Consider the following 19333-nt stretch of genomic DNA (forward strand, 5'->3'; position numbering starts at 1 on the left):
TTTGTTTGTTTGTTTGGTGCTGTCTATGTTTGTGTGTTTGAATGAGAGACAGTGTGGTACTGTGTGCCTGTGTGTTTATACAGACAGCTTGTTAAAGCCTCCCCCCTAAAATATAACACTGTATATAGAAAGCATCATCAATGCACTGTGATGCACCGAGATATCGAATTGAACCGAATCGAAGGCATGATAATCGTAACTGAACCGTGAGACCAGTATAGGTTCACACCTCTAGTACACAATCTTTTATTGTATTTTTTTATTGTATTTTAATCTTTTATTTATTTATTCAATCCAACCTTTGCGCACAAGATTTAATCATATTCATTTCAAAATCATACTTCCCTCACACTAATATTTTAAAGCATTGTTATAAACATTTCTCAGTGCTGTGTTGCAGCTGTAAGGGCATCCGCTGTGTTAAACGTATGCTGGATAAGTTGGCGGTTCATTCCGCTGTGGTGACCCCTGATTTACCGCTGACCCCTGGCTTAGGAAAGGGAATAAGCCGAAAGAAAATGAATGAATTATGTTATTACCAGTGAAATACTACATTGCTGTTGTAATAAATATGTTTAGATTCCTCTTCAGATTGGAAAATTTAGCACCAGAATTGTCTGTAGTAATATTGATGACAACCTACAGGAACCCAAGATATTTTTAAATGTTTATTATAGGGACATCCTCTTTTCATTTACACTCTTCCCTTCGACTGTCTAGCCTCCGCTGTGATAAAACATTAATCATGACATCCTAGTTAGTCATTTTCAACAATTTAGGGAGATTGTGACCCGTTGTTTGCTTTGTTCCTCATTTTGAGTGAAAACTTGGTTTGAATCTGCAAGTGAATAACACTCCAAAGGGGAGTTCTAGATTAACATATTTGCATTGGAAAGATTAAATGCAGTTGCATAGGTAACAGAAATGATTTGAGTCAAGTATTCAAATGTGTGCAGAGTCTGAATGTTCCTTTCCGGGGGTTTGATGTATAAGGGGATTTTTGCTTTTATCTAGTTCCTCTTATCTGGTTTCTGCTCCTTTAAACGCAGCAGGTCTCTTACCTTTTTAAATCGGTCACAAAACCTCAAAGGAGACATCAGAGGTTAAAGCCTAAACTGACGTATGGTATGGAAGAAAGCGAAAGTTTCTCATGTGACTAACAGAGAGGCTCAGGTTCCTCCAGCAGGACTGATCAGTGTCACTACTTTTTCCTAGAGACAACTAAACTACAATGAGTCTCATTAATTAGATATGCACTTGTGTGTGAAATTTGCATGCAAACACTTTCTAAAATGTATTATCGTTCATGTTGAATTATTTGAATCTGTATGATAATGGCTGGTCATGTTTTATGCAAACGAATATAGGTGTAGTTACCTATTGAGAATGCAGTGAATACTTTACCTTTTAAATAAGGTAAACAAATTAATGTGCATTTATGTGATTCTAGTGATGTTCGCCTTTTTTAAATTATGATCTAGGCCCAATCCCAAATGTAATTTTGTACCCCTTCCTCTTGGCCCTTAATCCAAGTGTGAAGGGAAAGGGCTTCAAAATTACCCCTTAGAAATGGGACAGCACTACAGCACCTGCACACGTCATCATACAGTATGTCATCGCGATCTCTTGCTTCATATGAGATCAGACGATCACGACTGCTGCAGTTATACCAGTTGCTTTATTTTTTGGTATTTATCTTTAGGAAATCACTGAAGGCATATATTATGTTGTTATAACGATCTAATGTGGCAATAAGATCGTAACTGTTCTCTGCATTTACCATACTTGCCATATTCGTCTAAACATGTAAACACACAAAAACAAAATTGACATTATAGCAGACACTGTAAAAATGTCAGTCCCAGCCACTAGACTTTTTTGACAGGGTATTCGAGTGTTATAATGTTGTGGGACTACTGTACAGGAGTTATTATTAGGGATTATAGTTTAGTTTAGTATTTTTATTTAAAGCATGACGGTAAAACACGAACGCGGTTATACATTTATTATAACATATACTTGTTTGTTGTAAAAATTCTAAATGACAAAAAATACTAATTTGTGGATCTCCTTCCTTTCGGGTTTAGCTATCCTACCCTTGTGGCTGGTGTATTCCGGGAAATTTTCTTACCCCTTGGTTTCGAGTGTGGTCCTGAAAAATCTCAGTTGAAGGGGTATCCACCCCTTCCCCTTAGCCTTATGACTTCAAGCTAAAATGAACTGGCACAAGTAAGGGGGAAGGGCTAAGGAGTTAGAATTGGGCTTGGACCTTTACTCTATTTTGGTCAGCACTGCAGACATCAGTAGTTCTATTTAAACTATAACATTAGTTTGAAATAGACGACAGAAATGCTGATTTTGTGTGGATGTAAAGACTGAAGCTGTTCTGTAGTATTACATGACTTCTGATTACCCCGCTGTGATCTATGGTCAAGTCTTTTTCTATTCAGTGCATCTGCTAAATTTTAATAAATTACAAGCAAAAATAAATAAATAAACAGCATTTTATGGTTTTCTGGGAATCGAACAGTATTCAGGTACAGAAATTAAATCTAATCCTGCGACGTGAATATTGCGGATACACGAATCACGATAACGATGCTCAAACGAAATATTGCTCAGCCCTAGTGTAATCTCTGTGCTACTTTTGACCTAACAAGTGGTGTTAGTTAGTGTTAGGGAAACCTGTTTGAAAATAGTCACTGTTTTTTTTTTTTATATTTATACTCTAGAGGTTAATGACTAAAGAATTTTTCATAATGTATTGAGAGCCATAAAACTAAATAATAACGGTAAAAACAATTAATACTAGTTATATTTTGTGTATTAATTAGTAAATGAATGCAGTAGATCTGTGATATGCAGTTGTTGACCAAGTTTATAGGTTGCAAGAAGGTGAAAAAGTGCACACTTTCTTCCCAGTGGGATATTAAATGGATCTATTATTTGCAGTTGATTGCTGAAGATCAATTTGTCCAGCTTTTCTCTGGTTTTGTGGTTTGTCAGTCATGTTTTTTTCACTCGAGTGACCATATTTGTGTGGGGTTTATGCTGATGATAGCGGTGCATTACTCACTCCTTCCTGAAAATGAATAGGGACCCTCCCCATCTGATGGGTAACAGCCAAGATTGTAACCCACATCTCTGCAGCATTTGAATACAGCGCAGTAATTTCCCCCACGTGCATCTGTCTCGACCTTACTACAAGACGAAAATAGACTGAAACAAAAAACCCAGACCATCATTCCTTCACCCTCTTTCCCCATTTTCATCATCCACCCACCTATTTTTGACTTTCTATAAGTGTAAAACGTAAAGCTTGGATTTCACCTCAATTCATACGTCCACTCTAAGAGTTGGGTTTTAGATCTCGCCCCTTTTATAGATATTGTAATCAATATTTGGCTAAAGTAATTATTAAAGCAGCTGCCAGTGTGCTTTTAGATTGGGATGTAAAAGTGTGGTGGAATAGTGGTTAAGGATTATAATGCATATAATTTGGGTAAAAAATGAACAAACCCCTAAAAATGTTAATTTTAAAGCCAATTTTGATTTGATTTGGTTTATTTCATTTATTTATTTTGAACAGAAAAATCATATACAAAACAATTCTTTAAACAAAATGCATTTTATCATTGTCAAAATGGAGCGAGATGAAGCACAAGCTTTATTATTTTCCCCGCCCCATTGTCACACACCATTTCTTTATTACTTCAACTTATTTATTTTTTACTTATTTCTTCTTTTTACATGATACATATTCCATCCTTTTGGCATCTTTGACATATTATTTTTTTGATTCCATTAGTACATTTACGTTTTATAACATAGACCCAAAAATACATAGCATTGCAAACAGCCATTAATTGAAATTTCATCATACCTTTTTCATTTTATTTTTAATCACTTCTAATAATCATTGTATTCCTTTAATAACATATATTTACACAACTTTTTTGTTTTGAACACATTTTCACATTTTGAAACCAATGGTTGGGTTTGTCTGTATTTGACCTATAATTAAGTTTTATAACCAGCCTTTTTAGAAAGTTAGTTGATCTTTAGTCTTTGCTAGATTTTACATAAAAAAATAAACAATAAAAATGCTGCAATAAAAAAATCTGTTACCCATTTAAAAACAAGTTTCTAAAATATATATGATGAATATTAATCAATTTTATTTTATTCTTTTCTGTTTAACAGATGAAAGATACTCATAACCACTTCAGGGAGAGTAAAAGATAAGGTAAGTTTAATTTGTGTGAGGTATTCCTTTAGCAATGTATTACCGCTGTATACAAATTAATAAATTAGGATTGTAATTTTTCTTCATTTTTCTTTTCACTTTTCTTCAAGGCTAAAATTCTGGCAATCACAGCTGCATATTTCTTTTTGTACAGTATGTCAACTGTCTGATACACTGAATTGCATTCAAATAGTTTAATAGTGCATAATCAGTTTCTGTATCTCACTCCTGAGTGAAAGGCTACCGCAGACAGATCGGAAATGAGTTGTGGAGTTTTGTTTTTGATCAGATGACTCTGATTCAGCTCCATAATAATCAGTCAGGCTTCATTTGGAATCTGATTGTGATTCCAGGGACGTCATGTGAGCCCCGTGTGCTGATGTGGGTGACGTGCAGTTGCTGTGCTTTTTGGGTACGTCATTGCGGGATGCCAGCTACAGATTGTCACCCAGTCCCAAAATGGAGTTTTGGCAGTAGCGCGATCTGCTGCATTGGCCGTCTAGTGGACGTGATCAAACAGGTGTTTTTCCCAACATGGGGAGAAAATGGCCACACGTGAAGGGTGCTGTTACGCTTTAGCCTTCTGCAAGGATCAGGTCACCAGGCCTTGGATTGTGGCGAGCTCATTCTGGCCCTGGATGTGTCCTTATAAAGCTCAGGATGTTACTAACTTGGTATGCATGAAGAGAGCTTGTTGAGTTTGAATGCAGGTCTTTCACATATAGATGTTACTTGCTTTCTTTATTAATGCTATGCTATTCTATGAAGGTAAAATGCAAAAATTCTGAACATTTAGTCAACAATGAATTGGCTTACATATGGATTATTATCTGTTCTCTCTGATAGTTTGTGCTTAATTATGCTAATTAAATGTGAAAAATGATCTGAAAAATACTTCAGCTCTATTTAAAATGTAATTGTTTCTCACTGTTCCAATGAATATTTGAAGCTATTTCTAATTTTAAAATGTTAATATGAGGGCTGGGCGATATTGCTGGAAAAGTATCACAATATCATGTTTCATATCATTCAATATCAATATTTATTAAATGTTTTTAACATTTAATTTAGGAATATTAGGATTTTTTTTTTATTCAACCACTTTATTTTCGTTTACCAACATTATGAAGGCAAATAGTAGATATAGGTTGATCAACATCTGTAAAGTGAAATATAATTATACAGTAATCCTCCAACTGTAAACAAAAATTATGATAATCAAATCTGAGCTTTCAAGTAAAGAACTAATTACGTTATTTAAATACATACTGCAACATTACAGATTGGGAAGTTGAATGACCATATTACCCTCTATGCTAAAAAAATCTTTCAGATAGGGGGCTAGTGGCTAGGATGCACAAGAAAAGAAACCAAAAAGCCGCTCTGGCGACATCCTTGTATCCTTTTTTATTTACAATCTTCTCATTTTTGCTAGCCACAGCACTTGTTTTCGCATGTGTTACTAATCTGTCCTGAAGTGACACGCGCACGCATGTTTTTTTTTTTTTGACCATTTACAACGAGCTCTCTCAAAACTAGGAGACCGGTAAAACTATTGCTACAGCTCCAATGCAAGTTTATGGAGAAAAGTAAAAAGCGCTGCAGTGTTTGGATGCACTGTGTTTGTTTAAAGTAATTAGTCTGCCGTTACCAAAATGTGTACATTTTCATACAAAGAGTGAAGCGGATTGGTGCACGCTCAGCAGCCAAATTTAAAATAAAACTGTTGCAATTCATACCAAATCTTTTTTTTTTTATCAATTTTGACAATGGTATTCAGTCAATAAATACAGATTTTTCAGCCCTAGATAATATTAAATATTACATTTATTAGTATTCTTGTTCATAGTACCTCTCAGTCCCACTTTATATCAAGTGGTCTTAAGTACATGTACTTGGATTCAAAAATAAATTTTATATGCTTGCAGTGTTTATAATGCATAGCAGAACACTTTTGGTTTTTTAGAGGGTAAGGTTAAGGACAGGTCTGTGGGTATGAGTAGGTTTAGGGAAGTGTAAGAGATGGTCAGTAGTGTATTATGTAATTACATGCATTTATTTAATCAAGGATAAGTACAATGTAAAAAAAACAGGTATTTACACAAAGTACATTGTAAACAAATGATTATTTCAGTGTAATTACATTTGAGTTATATTCACATTATAAAGTGGGTCTTCATTTTCTAACAGCAGTCATGGTAAAATATTAATAGTAATAATACCACTTTATATTGATATTACTATATTGATATAATATATTTAATGGATATATTTATTATAACATTGTTCAATAAAATATCAATATTTATAGCAATATTAGGAGGAATACATAATCTTGCATGTTTTTGTTTTCAAAATATTTGAATATTATTAAATATACAAAATTATGTCACCAATAATAAGTATGTTTCTTTAGCAGTGTTGTTTATTTACAATATTGAGAGTAAAGTTAATAGTAATAATAATCATGAAGAATATACAAAGTTTTATTTATATAATTAGTGTAACAAATTATTATTTAAATTATATTAAATGGTCAATATATGTATTTTTCGTATTATCATAGATAATAATGTTAATGCCAAGTTTAATATTATTATTAATATTGATGATTGTTGTTGTTTATAGATGTTTTTGTGATACATTGATAAATTGAAGTTAACTTTACGAGAATACAAAACTATGATTAGAGCATAGTGTTAAGTCTTGTATTTAACACATTTCACTGCTGTTAAATGGGAAATTAGACCTGCTTGACACATTTGCCCTCACTAGCATGCCATTTTATCAATGAACATTGTGTGTGCGTGTTATCAGCAAAAGGGATGTAATAGAGTGTGATGATTGTTGTTTTAATCTGAAGTTGTATAAAAGTGTTACAAGGAAGCATAAAGGTGTGTCTGAGGTCAGTTCAGGTGAGCACAGTTTGAAGTGTCTCTGTCTTCAGCTTTATTGACTTTCATTAAAAAAAAAGGAAAAAAAAGAAAACACCGGTTGACAAGACATTGTTCTTAATCACTATTAGTCTAATATGATTTATCTAGTATAATCCCAGTCAAACACATTGCGGTTTTTACTTTGTGTTTTTTTGACCTGTGTGATCAAACCCACATTTCAACCCTAGGTCATTGTTATATTAAACCAAAAGGTATGGTTGACAAAAGCAAACAAGTCATCTGTTTACAGTACATAGAGTGTATTTGCAGAGGAAACTGAAGACGTGCTTTGTCCAATCAACATTTTGAATTCTGTCTCCATTGTGTTATAGTGAATTTGTCATCCAGATCAAACCTGTCAGTGCTGTGAAAACAAGAAGTGTTTCATGAGCAAACGAATCCTGCAAACTGGTGTAGCGTGTTGTTTTAATTCAGTTTGCTGTTGGAAAAGTTTCCTGAGATCCAGCCGTGTCCTCAGGTCTTTCTCACAGCTGGAATTCTGAATAAAAATGGTTCTTTTAGAGCGCTTCTTCCTGCCGTTTCAGGTCTTCATGGGTTTTTAGTGTCTCCAGTGGGCGTCACGGTAGCTTTGAAGAGGCTTGAAGGTTTTCCTCATCAATCTGACGCTTTGCTCCTGTTTCTCTCATTGCCACCAGCAGCCTCTTCTTTACATGCCGTTCCTCCATAGCACAAGACTCCCCACCGACTTCACCTTAAACCCTGAGCTATACTGAGTGCCTGTCTTTATTCATTCTTCCCAGCATACTTTGTTTCACAGTCTTTATCTTATGAATCTGAAAAGAGCAATGTATTCATTTTGTACAGTTAGTTCCTGACACTTTTGACATGTTGTTCCTGAGGTAATTTTGGGTGAAATGGCAAAAAAAGACTGTAAATCACTTGTAAAGCATATCCCGTATATTCAAAAGTATTCAATGACAAAACTTAAAATGAATTAAATTATAATGTGTGTCTCATGTAAATGAACTGCATTACAATTTTAGTTAGTGTATCATAGTTAATTTAGAAAAATAATTTTGTCAATCATAATTATATAATTTACCTCAGTTGGTAATGTGTTACTGTAAGAGACTCTAAGGTTTACAGTGATGCGTCAGTTGTCATTTTAAATATTTTTGTCAATAAAAATGTTGGACATTATATACAGTGTTGGGGAAAAAAGTAATTATTGCTTGACTATAAAACGTAACTAAATGTATTACTTTGTAAACTTTTTCAGGAAATAGTGAAAGTTTATGTCATGTAGTTGGTTTTTTATTTTAGTTTAAAAAAGTAAGATGGACTTAATTGTAATGTATTTATTTATTTATTTTTTACCCAACACTGATTACTGTATATATAAATAGAAAGTGTAACACCAGTATGCTTTTAGTGACACTAAATGTTTAGTAAAAACACAAAAATTTGATTATAATCCTTATTCTGCATACATTAATCAAACATACACTGGTAATTCTTCATTGGCCTTCTACTGTGCTGCTTTTTTATTTATTTATTTTTTTATGTGTGTCTTTTGCTGCATTTCATTTATGAAACTACAAAGCAATACTGAGATGCTCCTGTTAAAGAAGTTCACCTCACATCACTTAACCTTGCATTTTTTGTTAACACGTTATTTTGATGGTTTCTATTGCACATTTTGGTGACAAAGAGTTGCACTGCAACTACATAGCAATTCTCGTTTGAGTATTAGTAGACTCGCTGCTTAATATTTGTTGATACCGCTCCTTCAACAGACATTTAACTGACTATAAGAAACTTTGCAAGTACATGCCAACTTACACTAACCCCAACCCCAACCTAACAGTCTACTTATAATCTATTGAGAATTAGTTGGCATGTAGATGAAATTTAACTTGAATTCGACAAAATGTGCTAATGGGACTATCAAAATAAAGCGATACCCATATTTTTCTTTTCTATTTTTATTTTTTTATTTTTTTTGATGCTTGTTTTTTTACCAACACAAACACAGTTTCAATGAATAGGCCTGTAGGATAAATGATATGGCCTGTTATGGTCATGCAGTGAGCATGTCACATGTGGCATTTACATTTAGATGTATTTTGTATATATTATAGGCCTGCTTGATTAATTTGTTTTTTATGTGCATTTTGTCAGTAAAGGCAGTTTTATAATCAGTAGTAAATCTCTAGGACACTGAAAACTGTAAACAATGATATAACAAAAGTCCTGACAAAAATGTTTTCATTACTTTAACTTATTTTAAAAAGCTAATCAGGATTCAACCCTTTTATTATATAGTTATACAAGGTTTAACTTCATATGTTTTAGTTGTGATGACTAAATTAAATCTGGTGTGAATGCACAGTTACATTTAGTTAAATCAAAGACAGCAATGCTGTCTGCCTTCACTGCTTCACTAGTGTGGGTGCCAAAATTTGCTGCATTGATATCGTATTTAAAGGTGCTTCTGCCGCATATCAGCAAATCAGTTACATTCCCACATAAAAACATGCTTTCTAGTGTAAAAATGTTGTTGATCAATTTCATTTAACTATGAAAGATCAAGTTGTTGCTTGTGCTGTGGCTTTGCTCCATTCAATATGGATCCATCTCTGAAATATTCTGAAGCAGCAATACTGTTTTGTACTGTCGTTATATTTAGCATGAGATTTCTGCTTTTTTTTTTTTAAGAAAAAAAATAACAATAATGTACATCAACTCACCAGTAACTTTTTTTTTTTTAAATGTATGTCTCTGTAAGAAAACATTGTAAATACTTCTAAATCCAGCAACTGTAATAATCAAACCCAACTGTGGTCGAAACCAAAGTTTACAGTGACCGTGTTCTCTGGACTGTCCAAACAGTGAACGTCTACATTTTTACTGGTTGTTGCTGAACCGCGTCATATCCCATAAAGTTGACTTGATTTTAGCTCTCCTAGACGCCCACACCGGCAACTACGCACCGCTCCTCACTGCTTTTCGCCGCCAGTTCCCATTGAAAATGAATGACTTCCAGCTACTTTGACTCTTTCGCTGCTTTTGGTGTAAACGCACAGTAAGGCAGCAAGATTTTTTTTAACAGTGTATGGACTTCGGCTGAGCAACATTTACTGCTCACTGTCAAGTAATGTAAATTGTATTCTTAATTGTAGATTATTTAATCAGACAATTAGAAAATTGAAGATACTGTATTAGTTCTGCAATAGTGACAGCTGTTTTGTAGCCTTTTTAGTGAATTATGGCTCTGTTGCTACATCTAAAAGCATGTAATAAAGTACCACTTGCATCATAACTTCAGTCATCCGTTTGAAATAATTACCTCTGTGAGATGATTCTGTAGTTGTGTGTTTATTAGTCATGTTGAATTACAGTAAATGAAAGCAGTTTTGTTTATTTAACATCTTTTATGGGGATTTCCTGGGTTTCTTCATGGGTGTTTGAAATTTCCACACACAAGAACATAATCTGGCCTTTGGAAGAGATTTACTACTGATCCAACACACATACTTACCTGACAATATGTGCATGACGACCACAGCTTTTGATTTTTGAGATTTTATTTCCATTGATCATGCAGCCCAAATTGTCAGCAAGTCTTAACATTTGATGATATTTGTATTTCATTCACAACCACAGTTCCTTGATATAAAAAAAGCTGCAAATGGTACGTGCCATTGATCAATATCAGAAAGATCTGCGCTATCCCAAGGTATAAGTTTTGTTGTCAACAGAGTTCCTCTTGCTATTGTAAGATGGAGTGTTAAATGACCTTGCGTGGCTGTTGCTGTGGTGGCACTGTGAGGGGCCTCTGAACGCTTTTCCCCCGGCTGTGAGTGTAGCTGCGCCTCTAAAACCTCCGCAGTCAGCAGCTGATAGAGATCTGTGTTTGCAGTGCAGCATCTGCATAATCAGTATTCATGTCTGTGTTCTCAGGGTAAGCAAGTTCTCTTGTTCATACATGGTGGTAGAACTTTCTCTTGTTTTAGTGTACCCACATGCATTGGTCGGGTGCTTCTCCAAGGCTACTCGTCATCTTAGGACTGGTTTGGATTCTGTGTGATTACAATCATTCTAAAAACACCAAATCCACGAGAACCGCTCCTGCTTGAATGAACTTGAGTATGTGCTGACTGGGACTCTTATTGTGTATTAGAGGTTGAAATAACCTTGTTTTTAGCCTAGTTTATGGCACTAGAGCATCTCTTTGTGTAACCTGTGTCACATGGGGTTTCTGCAAGATCATGTAAGTTCTTGGTCATTATTTGGGCTGCACGATCTGCATGAAAATGATTGAAATATTACAATTGTGCATGCCACAGTAAACATGCTGCAATGGTTTGCAATAAATGAGTGATTTAATACAAAAGTGACTTTGTGCGGCTGGCACTAATGCAATGTTAATAAAGCAGTTAGACAGCAAATTAGTAACTCCACTGACCACTCGACTTATTATTAATTAATATTTTTCGTTTACCTGATTGTTCTTGATGTTTTTAGGTTGATATAATGATACCGTTGGAGCAAAGTGTTTTTATTCATCATTTGTTTATTCATATTTTTATTATTAGTTCTTTCTTCGTTAACATGAGCCCAATTCACATACATATACTATGCCCTAAAAGTATGTGCTTTTTTGTGAAGGAAAAGTATATACTTTTGACTTTGTAACAAGAGTACGCAAGCTTTGGGACACACTACTTCCTTGTTAACAGATCGTTGTGTTGCTTAGCTACATCCTCTGTCAATCATCTCGACACATCATCCACATTTCTTTTATATTTAATTACCTACATTATTGGAGTAGCAGCAGCAGCAGCAGGATAATCTGCCATTCGTGGTCTTAGAGCTTACTCACACTATGCTATCTGAACCGTGCCTATGCCCTTTTCCCAGATCGTTTGAGAAGTGTGAGTGCTCTGAATCGGGCTCAGGCACGGTTTTCTTGGCCGGCCCTGGCCCGGTTGAAAGAGGTGTGCCAAATCACGGTTCACTTGGGCGCAGTACGCTTGTATGAGTGCAAAGTGCGCCAGAGCCTGAAACAGAAGACGAGACATGACTTTTAAGGAACTGTTAGATATGGATTTATTAATCACTCCTGCTGTTCAATAAACACAAACTGTCGTAGATTATTAAAAATGCAAACCCCTCACTGCACGACAGCTGCACCTTCAGCAAACCCCCTAATTCCTGCAGCTCATTGTTTGAGTATCAAAAGTTGCTGATCTGTTCGGCGAAATATTTGATTGCGTGTCACTGCATATCAAACGACTAAACCAATATAAGTAAAGAAATCTTCACTGTGCTGAGTGAAATCGCTTACTAAACAGCGCATTATCGTTGACATAAGCATGCCAGGCCCAAATGTAATGTGAGTGCAGGCCATCGGGGGACAAGCGTGCTTTGGCCCGGTTCAAGGCAACTGTACATAGTGTGAGTACGCCCTTAGGGTAATTATGCATTCAGAAGTTAATGTCCAAACATATCTTTATATAAGTTCACATTGTTGTTCCAGATTAAATATAACACTGAAAACGTGACTTAAAATATTTTCCAGTTGGCTAGATATCAATTAGTAGTCATTCAAGCAAATTTACCGTAGCCTCTCTACTTGACGTTTGGTCTCGCGCGTCTGCCATGTTTGTAGTTTATTTACACTTTTTACCTGACTTTGTAATTCTAATCAAATTCACATCCAACATACAATGTAATCATGTGATTCACACATTTAGCACGTCAAACACACAAAACTCACAATTTACATCTTTGCATCGACTTAACGTGTAAATCACTTGCGCTTGACACTTCATCCATGGCTGATGTGCACACACCTTTAGTATTACAAACTTATTGACATCAAATGCATTACTTTGTGCCAAAATCAGGCTGATGTCATTAGAAATAATTAACTGGTAGTTCTAGGAACTATTAAAAAAAGAAAACAAGCACTTCCACTGGTGCAATAAGTGTTCAGTGTTTGTTAATTACTTTTATCTGAATATCTTGGTTTTATTTATGACTTCAAATAGTGCTTGACAGTATTTATGTAGCAATGTCTGTTTGAAATCTGTATGTTGGAATCTTTCTCATAGATTTCTCAATCATCTGATAACTCCGTACCAAACAGTAAGCTGTTGATTCAGCTGGGTCATTTGAATGTTGCGGTTTGATTTGCTCATTGCCAATGTTGAGGCAAAGTGTTTTCTAAATGCCGCTCAATTGCTGAAAATGCTATGAGATAACAGAACAGTCATGACTTGACTCTTCAAACACACTCGCACAACATTTACTGTAAAGAAAAGAAAAAAAATTCACAGCGCATGCTTTACAGTTCTTGACAGGAAAAGCAGTTTAAATTACCATCTCTTTCTGTTCCTTACCATGATAAATAATGCAGGAGGAGGATTCACAGATCATAGCATCGCAGAGTAATTACTTTTAAAGCAAGCCTACAAATGGAGCAATTACAATATTTCACACCCCGCAGGGAGGCATTTATATTGGTGATCAAAAGGAAAGCGAATCTGGTAAACACAAACGATGTGAATCGTTATTTAAATATTCACGTTAGATCCTTCTTCCGATCCCCAATTGCCCCCCTGAGCCAGATAAAACAGCTGACCTATTTGTCAATGACCCCTTACTAGAAAATAACGCGTAACCTTAGCAGTGAATCCGGGAAGACAGGATTTTCATGGCATTATGAGGATGAGTGTGACGTTCTCCGATTTCATGCAATTATTTAACAGCTGGTGGGTCGATGCCAGTTTCGCATGCGTCACATGTATCTACAGTCACATGATCTGTGCGCTGGCATTGTTGGCGGCAGTTGCCTGAAGACTGACTGACATTTAACTGAAGGAAAAAACTGCCAGGCCAAATCATCTGTTTGTGCATTATGAGAACAATAAGTCCTCTGTATGTTCTGTTTGCTTTAAATAAACTGTTAGTCACATGAGCTTTTTCATGTTTGGCAGGGAGTCTTTTCCTCCTTGTGCTTCTGGTTGCTGAAAGCGTCTTGTTGATGATCTTGTTGACCGTTTGTACTGATTGACAGCCCTGTTATGGCAAATCATGTTTGGTTGTATGCTGACTAGTTGTAAAAGGGTTAACAGTTTTTCCCCGGGTGATGTTTGTTGCCTGCGGGCCTGAACTTTATTTTGGTCTGACCCCTCTTAAAGGATCAAAGAGATGTTTGACTTTCTGCAGCACTGCAACAAATTCCTCGAGATCAGTACAGACTGACAGTAAACCTTTATACATACTTCAGCCCACATCTGGTTTCTGCAGCTCCTGTAGCAACAAGGATGTGTTTAAACAAGAATTAGCAAGTATTATGTTGGCAATAAGGTTATCAGGTTATTAACTTGGAGTGTAGTTAGTGTGCAACCTTTTATCTTGTGTATGTGCTGCTGTGAGTTTTTGCTTTTGGATATTTGTTGATGTCTTTGTTGTTTTGTTGTCGTTTTGTTGTTGTTGATTTGTTTATTGTTGTTGTTGATTTGTTTGTTGTTGTAGACAATGAAGTGAATAATTAGGTTTTTTTTTCTCAGTAGGATATTTTTTAAATTTATGTTGACATTTTAATTTGCATAAATAATCCAAAATAAACATTTGCTGTTAATTTACTTCCCTTCAGGTCAATCAAGATAACATTTTAGTTTAGTAGAACATATCATTTTAAGCTTAAACTAGGGATGTGTAGAATTGTGGCATGTTTCCACTGAGTGGTACGGTAAGGTATGGTTCAGTACATTTTTATGGCCATTTCCACTGTCAAAAGCTACTAAAAAGCAAACAATACCGTACCACTCTTAGGGTACCCTTTCCAAAGGGTCTATATTTGAAATAACAAACTTCTTCAGCTGATGATAATATGCGTGTTATTATTGAAGCGATTCTGACATGCAATCCTTTCAGAAACAAACACGAAAGTGAAGCGAAAAACAAAGAAGCCGGAAAAAACAAAGGAGTAACAAAGATGAACAAACTGCCATGTTTAACTATTATCATCATCACCATTTGAACTATTATGAACTCTGAATTACTTTTTAACAAAAGGTTACATGTGCTGGTGAAGATTAAAGATACAGATGAGAGGTTTGTACTGACTAGGCTTTATGTTGCATTTTGTTTTTAAACCCAAATTAGGACTAAATGAATGCTGTGTAGTTTTTCTGTAATTGATAACATATTAGAGACTCTAATGGTCCGTATGTTTTCATATGTGTTGCATTTATTTATATTACGTAATCGCATTACAGTAGGCTATTTCGCCCTAGCATTGATCTGCAGTTATTATCTAATCATAGTCATAGAAAGGTTAGTATTGAACACTTTTTAAACAAGTATGTATGTTTATAAAATGTTTGTTTTGTAAGAAGTGCTTCTCATATGGTATGTGAACGACTCGTACAGCTTTTGACATTTCCTTGAGCGAGAATGGCATCGATTGAAACTTTGTCATACACCACATCTGCCAAAAGGGTACCATTGGTATGAGAATATGATGAGAATAAATTAATTTTAATTGCCTGCTTCTCAGACACAAAAAAGTGGTTTGCTGCCACATCTCTCAAACACAAGTTCAACGGAGCACACTCTCAATTATCTTTTGCTTATGCCATGGTCAGAGATCAAAATATATTCAATAATCTGCTTTGTGGATATTCCACTCATGTATACATGTAATGCACAAACTATAAATGCTAAACGGAAAAGCTAAGTAAAAAAAAAAAATGCGCAGACAGGAAATTTTGGCAGTAAACTTTCCACTTGTACACTTCTTTTTTTTTTTCTTGTGTTTTTTTTTTTAATAAAACAAGAATTTATCAAACTTAGCCTTGAAATGAAAAATTGCTTTGTATTGTTTAATAAAATTGTAATTAATTAAAACATGTTTTCTGTTTAGTTTTCAGCCAAGTGCATCCAGAATTTGGTTTTGGTTTTGGCACAGAAATTTCATTCAATCAATGACTAGCTGCACTTTACCTTCATCCATGTATCTCTTGAGTTCTTATAAACAAAATGATCAATATGTGTACAAAACTGAGCATTATTTAAAACATTGTTGCTTTTAATAAATAGCATTTTGAATGGCTCATGTGATATAACCTTAACTTTTCTGAATTTGATTATAATGGAATAATGTGCACTTGTTGTAAAGCTGCTTTTAAACAGAAATTACTGTGAAAAAGTGCTGTACAAATTGGGGATGCATGATATATTGGCTGCCATATCGATATCGGGCGAAAAATGTACATTTTTAATGTTATCGTTATTGGTTCGATATCAAAATTAGGCCGATATCTTTAAGCTGATAAATTACGTAATTTTACAGAACTGCCTGCCTTATAAACACAAGAGAATCTTGCGGGAGTACATTATTACTGTAATGTTTTATTCAACAACATTTGAGCTGGTTTCAGTTCTTAGTCCCTTTATTAATCTGGAGTTGCCTCAGTGGAATGAACCGCCAACTTATCCAGCATATGTTTTACTCAGCAGAAGCTGCTACCCATTATTGGGAAAAATCCATACACACTCATTCACACACGTACACTACAGCCAATTTAGTTTATTCAAATCACCTGAAGCACATGTTATTGGACTATGGGGGAAACTGGAGGAAAGCATGAGGAAAACATGCAAACTCCACAGCCGAGACTCGAACCAGTGACCTTCTTGCTGTGAGGCAATTGTGCTACCCACTGTGCCACCGTGCAGTTTAATTAATTATTGCTTTTTTGCTTTGAGTTGGCTATTCTTAGATCTGTTCAAACTTTTATGAAGTTTTTAAAGTAAAATCAGTTGTTCACTGTACAAAAATATAAAATTTTGAAATATTTATTTTTATTGGCTTATGTATCGGTCATCCAAATCTAAAGATTTATCGGTATCAGCCCAAAAAACATATTGGTGCATCCCTAATACATATAAACTTGAACTGAACTGAATAATGAAGGCTGAAGTGATGACTGCTTTATCATGGGATTAAATTACATGCGCAAATATTTTAAAAACAGAAAACTTAATAAAAGTAAAAAACTTGAGGTGTGTGTGTAAAGTGCCTACATATATAATTACAGAAATTTCAAATAGCTCTATCTTTTTACAAATGATGTAGAAAAAAATGAAGTTCGTAAAACGATTGCAAACAGGTTGTACTATTTTCCTGAGCTATCAGAGCTCTTGACCTTTTGTAGGAGCTGTGCCAGTACAATAGTTCTTCCTGCACTTGTTTGAAAAAACAGAAAGTAACATTTTGTATGACAAGTCGGATTATCTTATCAGTGCACTGATAATGAGTTGAACATGCCCTGTACTGGTTGATCGTACCACCTCAAAGGATGCCGATCAGTCATGACATGCGCTGGATCCCTGGGAGGTTTGTAAACACACTCTGATAGCCGTCATGAATACACGATTTTGTCAATATGTGTCTTCAAACAGCAGTGTTGAGATTACACTCACTCGCACACAACCTGACATAATGTGCCAAACTTTCTCCATGGAGGCATTATGGATGCGATGGGAACCAACCAGACCTATTGTGAGGCAAACAAGGAGTCTCAGTGCATGAGGGCTCTAAAAATACTCCTCCTGCTGTCCTAGTTACTCTTGAGTCTTCTACCCAGCCACTTCTCTGGCATTGTTTCAATGTATTATACACTAGCAACTTTTTTGAGTAAATTTAAAATCACACTATTGACTCCCCAGCAGAGTAATAGGCCATTGTGTTGGTCATGCTCTTGTCAAAATGCCATAGTCAGGAAAGGATTACTGGGTTCAAAGGTCGACAAGAAAGGATGCTCACGGTAATAAAATTGAACACCATTGACTTGGGTTTTATTGTACCATGTGTTCTGTCAGTGAATCATTGCGATTAGATATAATGCTTGTGTTTTGTCAGTGGTAAAATCATTGCGTATACATTGTTTAGTATGACATAGAATCCAAAATAAAGCTTGTACCAGTCATGCAGAGATGAGAACATTTGTTTTCATGCAAAACAAACCTGCTGACAGTTCAATATTAGATAAGATCAACCTACATCTATGAGCTGGTGGTGGATGATTGTTTGTGTTTGCGAGGGAAGCGATTTCTTCAAACACGCTTCAATGTTGATAATAAAATCTGGTTCCCCTGGTGTAGTTTCCAAACCCACAGAGCTCTTTAACTACACTTCTTTTATTAAGAAACCTGAGCACTTAATAAGTGAACTGCGCAATCCGTTTTAATAAGACCAATAAAACTTTATGGTTGTACTGTTTTGCTTTTTTCTTATTGCGGTTGCACTTTTACAGAGAGTGAAGTAATGCTGCTTTTGTAAATTTGATGACGCCGTCTTTTCAATATTGAGCAAGAGCTGATGTGCTGTGGGTGAATAATGCCATTGTGTTGATTGTGCTGGTTAAAGTGGTCAAATTTGCTTCTATATATTAGCTATTGCAATTAGACCGTGTCTGATACTGTTTAGTTTAGTTGAGCTGAGTCTACTCACCTCAGTGTAAATCAGTGTACATTTTTTGTAATACAACACAAAAAACCCTGTAACCTTTTTTATTTTGGGAATTAATGTGGTACTTTAATCTATTGTTTGCATTGTGTTGTGTAATGTTACGTCATAAGGCTTCACAATATTGGAAAAAATTGACATTGCAATATTTAGTTTTTCTGCCATATATATTGGGATATGAATAATGAAATGATGAGTTTAGGGACTAAGGATGTTTTTTACTGGCCCGATCAATTTTTACCTGCTCTGCCAAAATTTTCACTGGCCCCACCAAAAAAAAAAAAAAAAAAAAAACAGAAGTTAATAGCAATTACTTGGCTTTTGACACATTATTTAAAATATTTGGCCAAACATAATTTTATACATGCACTTTTTAGTCAACATAACTTTTCTTAAAAATAAAAGACACCCACAGACATTGTCATCAAATATAAATCAGAGAGGTAAGACTTCTCATACATAGCCTCATGTCAGTTGTCAAGTTTTGTAAAAATCTATCTATTAAATCAATCTATTAAAAAACAAAAAAAAAACAAAAAAAAAAACGCTGGCTAAAATGATTTATTATAGGCTTAAATTATAGAGAGAAATAACAGATGAACCGAGAGTGCAGTCAGATCATGAAGCAGATCAATGTTGATCTTT

At 35.0% G+C, this 19333-nt stretch overlaps 1 long non-coding RNA gene across 5 annotated transcripts in view; it reads left to right on the top strand.

Moving 5' to 3' along the window:
- si:ch211-139k8.2 overlaps positions 1–19333 on the top strand; it is a 76178-nt gene that overhangs the window by 33962 nt on the left and 22883 nt on the right. For all 5 annotated transcript variants that reach the window (XR_015478691.1, XR_015478690.1, XR_015478688.1 and 2 more), the window contains exon 2: positions 4204–4246. This is a non-coding gene — a long non-coding RNA (si:ch211-139k8.2). The remainder of the gene's footprint in view (positions 1–4203; positions 4247–19333) is intronic.

This window comes from Danio rerio, chromosome 2, assembly GCF_052040795.2.
Source record: "Danio rerio strain M-AB ecotype USA chromosome 2, GRCz13ab, whole genome shotgun sequence".
In the NCBI taxonomy this organism is placed as follows: domain Eukaryota; kingdom Metazoa; phylum Chordata; class Actinopteri; order Cypriniformes; family Danionidae; genus Danio; species Danio rerio.